We start from the raw sequence: 9,735 nt of genomic DNA, 5'->3' as shown, positions 1-9,735 counted from the left end.
TCATGATTTTGCTTATTTATTTGAGAGGGAGAGAGAGAGCATCTCAAGGAGACTGCCCACAGAGCATGGAGCCCCAACACAGGGCTCGAGCTCATGACCCTGAGATGATGATCTGAGTCGAAATCAAGAGTCGGACACTTGACTGACTGAGCCACCCAGGCGACCCAAAGTTAAATTTTCAAAAAGTTATTTCTTTATAGCTGATTGTGTTGGGATCAGAAAATATCTATAATCCTGTTTCTTTAGTCTTATAATGTTCATCTGGGAGCAAATAAATATTGATACAGAAATATTTACCTGGCAAAAATCCATCTAATTTTTTCCTTGACAAACGAACACAGGTAAATGTTTGAAAGGCACACACACAAACGTTCAACATCATTGCTAATCAGAAAGACCCAAATCAATCACAAGATGTCATTGCCCGCCCCACCAGCGTGACTGAAGGAAAAGACTGGCAACACCAATTGTTGGTCAGGACATGGGACAACTGGAATCTCAGACACTGGGAGGGACTGGGCCAGCCAGTTTGGAGAAAAATCTGGCAGTGGCTTATAAAACAGAACATACTCATACTCATACCACCCCATGAGCTGGCCCTCCATGAGTAAGTACTTGACCAAGAGAAGTAGGAGTATCAGAAGGTTTGTGCAAGAAAGGGCAGCTTCTCCATGCCAACCAGACACTGGAGTCAGCTTGGGAGGTTATCGTCAGGAGAATAACCGTAGATCACTACCCTTGGGTAGAAAGACCAGCACTCCCATGACGCAAGACGGTGTGATTCCCATCATGGTACGTAGCATGAACGCACTCGTGCATGTGAGAGGATGTAGTGTGCGAGTCCCTTCTCTGGAAGTCTCAAACTGGCAGAACCAACCTACAGCGAACCAAAGTCAGAACTGTGGTCATCCCAGTGGGGTCATAGGGCCTGGGGAAGGTCATGGGAACTTTCTCTGTCTCGATAGAGGTTTGGATTAGACCTCAGTTTTATACATTGTGTTGCTGGTGTATTTTAGAAAAACCCGCTAACAACAATCTCTAACCCATGATGCACGTGCTGGGCACTGAATGAGTGAAACACACTCGTGTCCACCACTTTAAAAACGCACGGGCAGGCTGTCTGGATTGATGCCGGCTAGAGGGATGGGCAGGTGTGTGATGAAGCCATTATAGAAAAATGTTAATTTTAGCATCTAGGACAGGGGTCTGTTAAACTTCTTCTGTAAAGGGCCAGATAGTAAATATTTTAGACTTTATGGGCCATACAGTCTCTACCCATCCACTTTGCCTTGTCCATTGGTGCAGGAAACCAGCCTAGACCACATGTAAATAAATACAGCGGCTTTGTGTTTATGGATGCGGAAATTTGAATTTCACATAACCTTCATGGGTCACAAACTGGTTCTCTTTTGATTGTTTTCCAACCGTTGAAAAACATGAAAAGCGGGCAGTGGGGGAGTTAAGCCCACAGACTCTGGCGGGCTGTCCTCCAACGTGGTGGGTGGCTCTCTGAGTGTTCACCGTACACTTCTTCCAACTTTTGTCTGTGCTGCTGACCCGTGAGCCACATAGATGTGAACTTCGCGGGTCCACCTAGAAACAGATTTTCTTCCGTAACCGACTGAGCCACCTGGGCGCCCCTGAGATTTTCTTTCTTAAATACAGTATGGTTCTGTAAATGCATTTTCTCTTCCTTATGATTTTCTTTTCTTTTTATTTTTAAGATTTTACTCACTTGTCAGAAAGAGATACAGAGCACGAGCAGGAGGAGGGGCAGAGGGAGAAGCAGAGCCCCCCCGCTGAGCAGGGAGCCTGATGTGGGCTTTGATCCCAGGCCCCGGGGATCCTGCTCCCAGCCCAAGGCAGATGCCCGACTGACGCAGCCACGGAGGCATCTCTGATTTTCTTAACAATAGCTTCTTTTCTGCACCTGACTGTACGGAGAATACAGCATACAGTACAGAGAACATAGACGGAGCTGATAATTGAGTGTTAGGTTATCAGTAAAGCTTGCCGCCAACTGTAGGCTCTTAGTAGTTAAGTTTTGGGGGATCTCTATGTGGACTTTTGACCAGGCAGGGGGTTGGCTGCCCCAAACCCTTGGGTTGTTCAAGGGTCAACTGTATTTGAAACTTTTTCACAGTAAAGTATTGGGGAAAATACCCAAAATTTAACAAATAAACCGTAATATTTATTTTCTTAAATGCCGCGTGTTAGTACTGTGACCCGGGGGCACACCATCCCCTCTCCTACAGCTTTTGCTCTGTAGGTATTGAAACATACTGGGTGCCTAAGTATCCCGAGCTGGGACCCTTTCCCCACCCAGCTACGCCTCCTCTTCTGGTGCCTTACATCGGTCTCCCGGCCTCCCCGTCCCCCTTATCAGAGGGACACTTGGTGCTTCCGCCCCCATCACGCCAGCTCTCTGTGCATCGTCCTCGAGATGGAGCAGGAGCTGCCTCGGACCGCCGGGTTTTAAACGGGAAGTCATGCAAGTGCATTTTAACCATCTACCGGCTCTGACTGCCAGTTACATTTTCACTGCGCTGCTGTCTCCGTAAGAGCTGAGCCGCAGGTGACCCCCATCAAGAGAAAATCAAAACCACTGTTTTACGTGGCTGCTTGTGTTATTAAAACAGGAGAGTCTCTGGGTTACACGTGGGGTGGATGCGTAAGTCCGGCTTCCCACCGGGAAGGAGATGAGGGAAGCGGCCGCTCAGCTCAATTAAGTGAAAAGAGCACCCGAGTCTGCAGGCTGACAGTTGTAGAAAAGGAACCGCCACGGTTTAGGTAGAATCTCACGGGGAAGCCTCTTGCTGGTCGTGACTCCGTTTCCCCACAGCCAGACACAGACTAGTGTCGGTTTGATTTTAAGTAGGGTCCCAGGGAACTGCAGTTCTGGTCGTTGTCAGCGTCACACGTCAAACTCGGACCTTGTCTACACAGCGTCAGACGGGCGGCACCCGAAGACGTTCTCAAACACACGGGTGTCCGGCCACTCTTCACCCCAAGCTTGTCCTGCGAATGTCACTGGAACGTGTGACCTCTGGTTCCACCTGTAATTCTGCACAGCTGAACTGCGGTCTGTGCAGTCAAAGGTCAGTCTGTCCCTTCCCCTTCCCCGTCCTCTGGCCACAGCTCCCTGACTTTGGAGGGCTGCCCTTGACCGATGGCCACCGCTGCAGGCTTAGAGGACCATCAGCCACGGAGCTCCTCCCCTTTGGCCAAGAGTGGGGCTTGGACACAAGCCTGGTCAATGGAACTTTCTCCCCCGAAACCCTGATCGGGTGACGCTGGGGTGGGGGACAGCTCCTCCCAGCGGCAGTTACCTGGACCCCCGGAGCTGCCTGGAGACTGTCCTTCCTAACTTTCTTCTTGGTTGTTCTACCAGTCTGTGAGTCCTCTAACCCGCCTTCCCAGCCGGGGCCATATTCTGTGGCTGCCACCAAAAACGCCTGCCTAACCTGGCTGTGGCTAGCTGCATGTTAGTCCCTGAGACCCACCACAAACACGAGGACTGGTCATCGGGAGCCCTCCCAGGTGAGCCCACAGGTGGGCGGCTAGGTCTTCTCGATAGGGAAAAAGACGGCTTTCGAAGCCAAGGGCAGCAGCATCAGGGTCTGGCCACCATGGGGAGAGGGAGTGCAGGGGAGGGGCCGGGAGAGCCCAGGTGCCAACAAACGTGGCAGACCACCGAGCCCTGCACGGTGCTCGACGGCGGGAGCGGAGAGAGATCAGACCTCGGCATGGTTTCTCACGACGGACCAGGAACCTACAGCGAGCTGGAAACAGAACACGTCTAGGGCGGCAGGAAGTCCTCAGGCCCCGGGCCCATGGCATCACCCCGACCTCATGGCTCACCTCCTGCCCTACCGGGCCGCGGGCCGCCCACTTCCCACTCCTCCCTGTGGCTCCACAGCCTGCCCACTGAATGCACACGTCTCCGCGCTCCCCTCCATTCCGGCCTTCCCCTGCCGGAGTCCCTGGAAACAAGGCCCTCTTTGCCTCGTGTCCTCATGGCCCCGAGCCCACCTGCACCGGCCCCCGAGCTCGGGCCGCCTGCCTCCCGCTGCGGCCCAGCCCTCTGCTCCTCTCTGTGCTCCCCTCGCCTCCACCCTCCTCACCCGGCCCCTCCCCGCAGGGATCTCCTCCGGACGGGAACAGAGGGACCGAGACTCGGAAGCGGCTGTTGGGGGGACGGTATTAGGGCAGCAAGTACTTGACATACTCGGAGGGGTTATGTTTGGACACCGGCCGGTGCGGCCAGGGGCCAGCGCCTCCCCATCGTGGCCACTGGGGGCGCTGCGTGAGCCCCCTGTGTCTGTCTGTCCCTGTGTGTGTGTGAGAGTGCGTGTGCGTGTGCCTGTGTGTGTGTGTGTGTGTGTGTGTGAGTGTGTGTGCCTGTGCGTGTGTGTGTGTGTGTGTGTGTGTGTGTGTGACCAGCTGGGGCAGAATCAACAAACAACCCCGGTAGCCTTTGCCGGAGCCTGTGGCCTCCCGCATCCGCTGCTCCGCTCACTGATTTCGAGGTCATTGAAAGATCTGGCGATGTTCGCAGCCGCTCCAAGACCCCTCCCTGGCCCTGCCGTGTTGTCCTGGATTTCTGCAGCTTGTAGGAGAACGTGGCTCCCGGGGGCCACAGCCACCCAGCCACACCCAGGAGACTTTGAGGGAGGCCTGCAGCGGGGGGCGCGCGCCCGGGGCTGGGGCCGATCTGCTGCCCGGCCTGGGGCGGCTGCTGCTTCTGGGGCTGGGCCGGCCTCCCCACCTGTCCTTCCTCCGCACCCGAGCCCAGTGAGTTTTCCTGGGGGCTCCTGCTGCTTTCCGCTGAGCCCAGCTGAGGTCCGGCGGGGACAGGGGAAGACAGCGGCCCGGACAGGTGCCCCGGGGGAGGCCAGGAGCCCCCGGCCGGGCACCGGGTGTCTGAAGGCCAGTCAGGAAGTATTGTGCGGTGGTCTCGGGGCTTGGATCCCAGAGGCTGTCCCGGAGCTGAGGTTCAGCAGGTGCAGGCCTCCGTCTCCCCTCTGTAATGCGGGGTGATCCTGAGTGCCACCCCCGGGGACCTGCGCGTGTGGGAAGAGCCGGCCCGGCATCTGGCACAGTGGGTGGCAGCAGCACTGCCGTCACGGGTGACTCCCTGACTCGGCATCTCTTCCGGGTCCCATCTGGTCTCCCCTCCACCCCACCCGGCTGCCGCTGCCACGGGAGATGCGTGAACACGACATCGGGGAGGCTGCGTCGTCTCCCGGGAGCGCCGCCCACACTTTGCCCCTGAGCCCCAGTGAGGGTGGCAGGGCGGGGGCGGGTGGGCGCATGCGGACAGCTCCACACCTGCGCTGACTGGGCCCAGGGCCTCCCCCGGGAGCTGCTTCCCTAGGAGCTGGCTCACCCTCATTCCTGCTTATCCTCTGAGCACACCTGGGCATGATCTCAGATCCCGGATCCCCCCTGGAGAGGCAGCTAATCCGCCCGAAGTCCTGGGCTCCCCTGCGGATCTGGATAAGGAAACCCTTTGTCAGGATGGCAGGCTTTGAAGGGGGGGGTCCTTCCTGCAGACACCCCCAGGCCTCCCCACCCTGAACACCAGGAGGGAGCAGCGGGGAGGGCCGGCTTCGGAGCCCTGTGTACATCAGCAGCTGGTCTTCCTTCCCGTTTCCTTCCGTCCTGGGAGAAACAGGAATACCTCCCTTGCGTGGGGAATCTCTCCAGCCCCTTATGGGAAGGTTCTACCGTTCTGCGGAGTGACAACTCTTGAGCCCCCTGGGGCCAGGACAGCCTCCTGGGGGACAGGGCCTCTGGGTTATGCCCCAGGGACCAGCAGGAGCCGCTGGGCAACGCATGGACGCGGTGGGTCACACCTAACTGAGCAAACAGCATGCGTACCAGCAGGGAAACTTCTGGAAGGTGTGAGTGGTTCAGAGCGTGACCCGCAGCGCCCAGATGCCGGAGGGGAGGCCGGGGGAGGGGCAGCGGTGTGCCGGTGAGGGTTGCACAAGCAGCGTGTGTGAACTTGGCCAGAGCACTTTCAACCACTTTGCCAAATTCTTGTGTTGGTCGCCCACTTATCGTCGCGGTTCAGTAACGACTGAACAGATTTTGTGCTTTTCCCCACACGGCCTTGGCACACAGGTTCATCTGCATTATTAACAACTTCCCCATTGCTTTCTTAATTCTAAATAATCCACTGACCAATAGCTTCAGTTCCGTCTGTTAGTGTCAGCCCAGCCCTGGGGGGTCGTGTTTTCTCGCATCCGTGCTGCTCACCTTCCAGTGGTGTCCCATCACGAGCTGCCCGGAGGACATCACTGAGCGCAGAGCTGGGACCGGACGCGCGGCAGGGACAGCGTCCGGATTTCTGCCATTTGGGTCCAACAGAAACCAATAACGACGGAGCGCCGGTGACAGAAGTTGTAATAAAGTAATTACCAAGTGCTGAGTTTGGAGCGCTTGTCTGTGTTCTCATGTGTCGCTCGGACGTGGATAGGACTGAGCAATAAGCAGCTCCCAGAGCCAGTGCGAGCCGCGCCAGCCACCCTGCAGGGAGAGGCGGAGACCGGGGCAGGGACGGCCAGTCCAAGGTACGTGGGAAAGGGGGGCCAGGGAGGCGCAGACGTGAATGCGCCTCCCCTCCCCCGCTGAGCGCATTTCCTGGTCCCCACCCCGGAGCCCGGAGCGAACACGCTGTCTTATAGGGCGAAGGGATTGAGGTAACAGACGGAACTGAAGCTATTGGTCAGGTGGCCTCGAAATAGGGAGATTATTCTGGAATATCGGGGCCCTCCAAAGGAGTCGCAAGGATCCTTCAGTGGGGCAGAGGGAGGCAGGAGAGCAGCTCAGAGGGATGGGGGCACAGAGGCGGAGGAACGTCCGCGAGCCAGGAAGCAGAGAGGCCTCGGGAAGCTGGACATCTTCCCGGACCCATCCCCCCACCCCCGCCCCCGAGCCTCCCGGCGGAGCCCGCCCTGCAGACACTTCCATTCAGCCCAGGGAGCCTTGTGTCAGACTTCCAGCCTCCAGAAGCCTAAGGTGATACATTCGTGTTGCTTTAAACCACAGAATTTGTGGAAATTAGTTGCGGCTGCCACGGGAGAGTAGGGAGTGCCCCTGCCACGGTCTTCCGCGCCCCCTTCTTGGCGGGGCACCGGCCGTGGGGGGCCCTGGGCAGTCACCCAGCTTCACTCAAGGGGAAGGAGAGCAGCAGTGTTGCTCTTGTCGGGTCTTGATGAGGATTAATTAAGATAATGACCTCGAAGGGCTTAAGCTGGTGCCACCGCGCGGCCTCCTTTGGCCGTGGCCGCACGGCAAACAGAGGACGTCTGAGTCCTCCCGAAGCCAGCTTCTCGGGGAGGACTGGGCTCTCTCTTCCCCAAAGCAGCCATGGCTGGACGTGAACCCGCTTCTCCAGGACAAGGGCTGCTGTGCATTGTCCCCCAACAGATGCAGCTGCGGAAAGCGCCGAATTCCCGACCGCAGCGTGGCCCCGGGCCAGCAAGACCAGCGTGTTTCTGTTTGCCTTTGTCCTTTACTGACTTGGGAGGGAGCCATCTTTGGGCGTTGTGTCCTCCAGACAGATCAGCAAAGCAGAAAAATGCCTCTTTTCTCGGGTACAGCTGGGCTGGGGGAGCGGGCCCTTCACCCCCAACCCCCCGACTCCCCATTTTTGGAGCACGTGGCTCAGGTTTTAGGGGCGACCCTCTGCCTCCAGCCCACTGTGTCTCCCCTGAGAGCAGGTGCAGGGGGGCGGGCAAGGGCCATCGGGGTCTGAGACATGGACAAGCAGGTGGCATCTTTACCAAAGCAGCCACGCAGAGACGGAGGGGTCAGAGACCAGGACTGCTTCCTGCCACAGAGGTTCTGCCAAAACCCCAGCTCTCAGCAGCATCTCAGACCAGCTGGAGGCCCCTGAGACTTTCCAGATTCAAGGGTGTTAGCTTTGAAGTCTGGAAAACCCCCCCCATTATGGACTTATTGCCTGGGGACAAAATGGTGGTGACAGTGGGGTGTCAGGGTGCCCTTTCCACCGGGGCTCCTAACCTTTGCCCCCCTGCCCTGGCCTGTTGTCTCCAGCAGCAGCCTCTCCCTGTGCCTTCAGCTTCTCCAGATCGGGCCCAAGGGGTGAAGGGAACGCAAACCCCGAGACCCCGGGAGTGAGGGGCTGCGGACTGGGTACAGGGGAGGGTTAGGGCCAGGGCAGGGGTGAGGCTCCAGGGCAGGGGTGAGGCTCCAGGGCAGAGACCCCCTGTGTGGCTCCTACGGGAAGTCAGGCCCTGGTGGCCAAGGACCAGGCAGTGCCACCTGAGTGCCAGACGGTGTGGCATCGAGAACAGGGCTTGGGGGGCACTCGTGGGACCCCATGCACAGTGTCCACATCCTCCAGAATCACGGACACACTCAAGGCCGCTCGTGTCTTCAGCCCTGCAGACGGGACAGAAGCTCTCGGTGCCGCAAAGAAGAGACGGCCTCCTCGCCGCTCCTTCACGGAGACACCTGTCGTGGGATCGGAACTACGGGCAGCGGAGGGGACCCCTCACGGAGACACCTGTCGTGGGATCGGAACTACGGGCAGCGGAGGGGACCCCTCACGGAGACACCTGTCGTGGGATCGGAACTACGGGCAGCGGAGGGGACCCCCCCCCCCGGCCCGTGCACGTGGGCTGAGGAGGGAGGAAGGCCAGGGGCTTGCGGGCTCTCAGGTCAGACGGGCAGGGACGTGCTGGCTAAGCCGAGGGGCTGGCGGCGGCCGGGCCCAGCCTGTCGTGGGAGGGAGGGCGAGCCGCAGCTTGTGACGACAGGCATGAAAGGAAGGGACTCCGGTCCAGCGGCGGCCTCTGTGCCTCCCCCAGACTCCAGCCCCGCGAAGTCTTCCTCCTACGCACCCGCCTAGGGCCTGCTGTCCACTCAAGCTCCCTGCTGGGCACTGAGGTTCAAGTTCAGTCTCCGCGGTGCCTGTGAGCTCACTCCACCACAGAAGGGTGCGCCGGTGCCCTGGGACTTTCCTCCAGGCCCTTGTCGCTCAGGCCTGACCTCGTCCCAGCCCCCAGGGAGCAGCCAAGGTCCCTGACCCTCTCGGGCTCGGCCTCAGTGTGTCCAGCCTCTAGACACGCAGCCTCTTGTCTCTGCCTCGTCTGTTCATCCGAGGCCAGAAAACCTCCGGGACTTCAGTGAATGAGGCGAAAAGAGCCACGGAAAGGAGACTATAGGGTCTTTTCTGGATTTTCTAAGTATGCTAACATGGTTTCCACAAGACACTTCCAGTGCTACCAGCCATAGCTGAACCCCTAGCAACAACGTGCCCAGGCAGGACCGGAAGCCTGGGGCCAGCCGCTGGCCATGCCCTGCCCGCCTCTCCACCGAGGACTGAGGTGTCTGGTCACCAGGGGAATGGGAGGCTCCTGCTGTCTGTCCCACGGTTTTTCTGTACTCCCTACCCATCTCCCCTTACAGGGTGTAGAAGACTTGAATGTGCATCCGTTTCCTGGCCTCTCAACATAGTTGGGGCCCCCGCCCGGAATGGGGCCCATTGTGGCACAGGGATCCGCTACCCAAACCCACGCAGATGCCGCGCGGGTGGGATCCAGTCGTAACTTCTCCAGGTGACTGTAAACACAGCTCCAAACTCGAGGTGTGCGCTGTTGGTGATTTGGGGGCAGTTTTCCACTGAAAATTCTGCAAGCTAATTATGTTTTGTCTCGCTCTCATTCCTTGGGGTTTTGTGGTCCCCCCCCAACCCAAACC

Source organism: Mustela erminea, chromosome 1, assembly GCF_009829155.1.
Source record: "Mustela erminea isolate mMusErm1 chromosome 1, mMusErm1.Pri, whole genome shotgun sequence".
In the NCBI taxonomy this organism is placed as follows: Eukaryota; Metazoa; Chordata; class Mammalia; order Carnivora; family Mustelidae; genus Mustela; species Mustela erminea.
Note: the sequence above shows the minus strand (reverse complement) of the source record.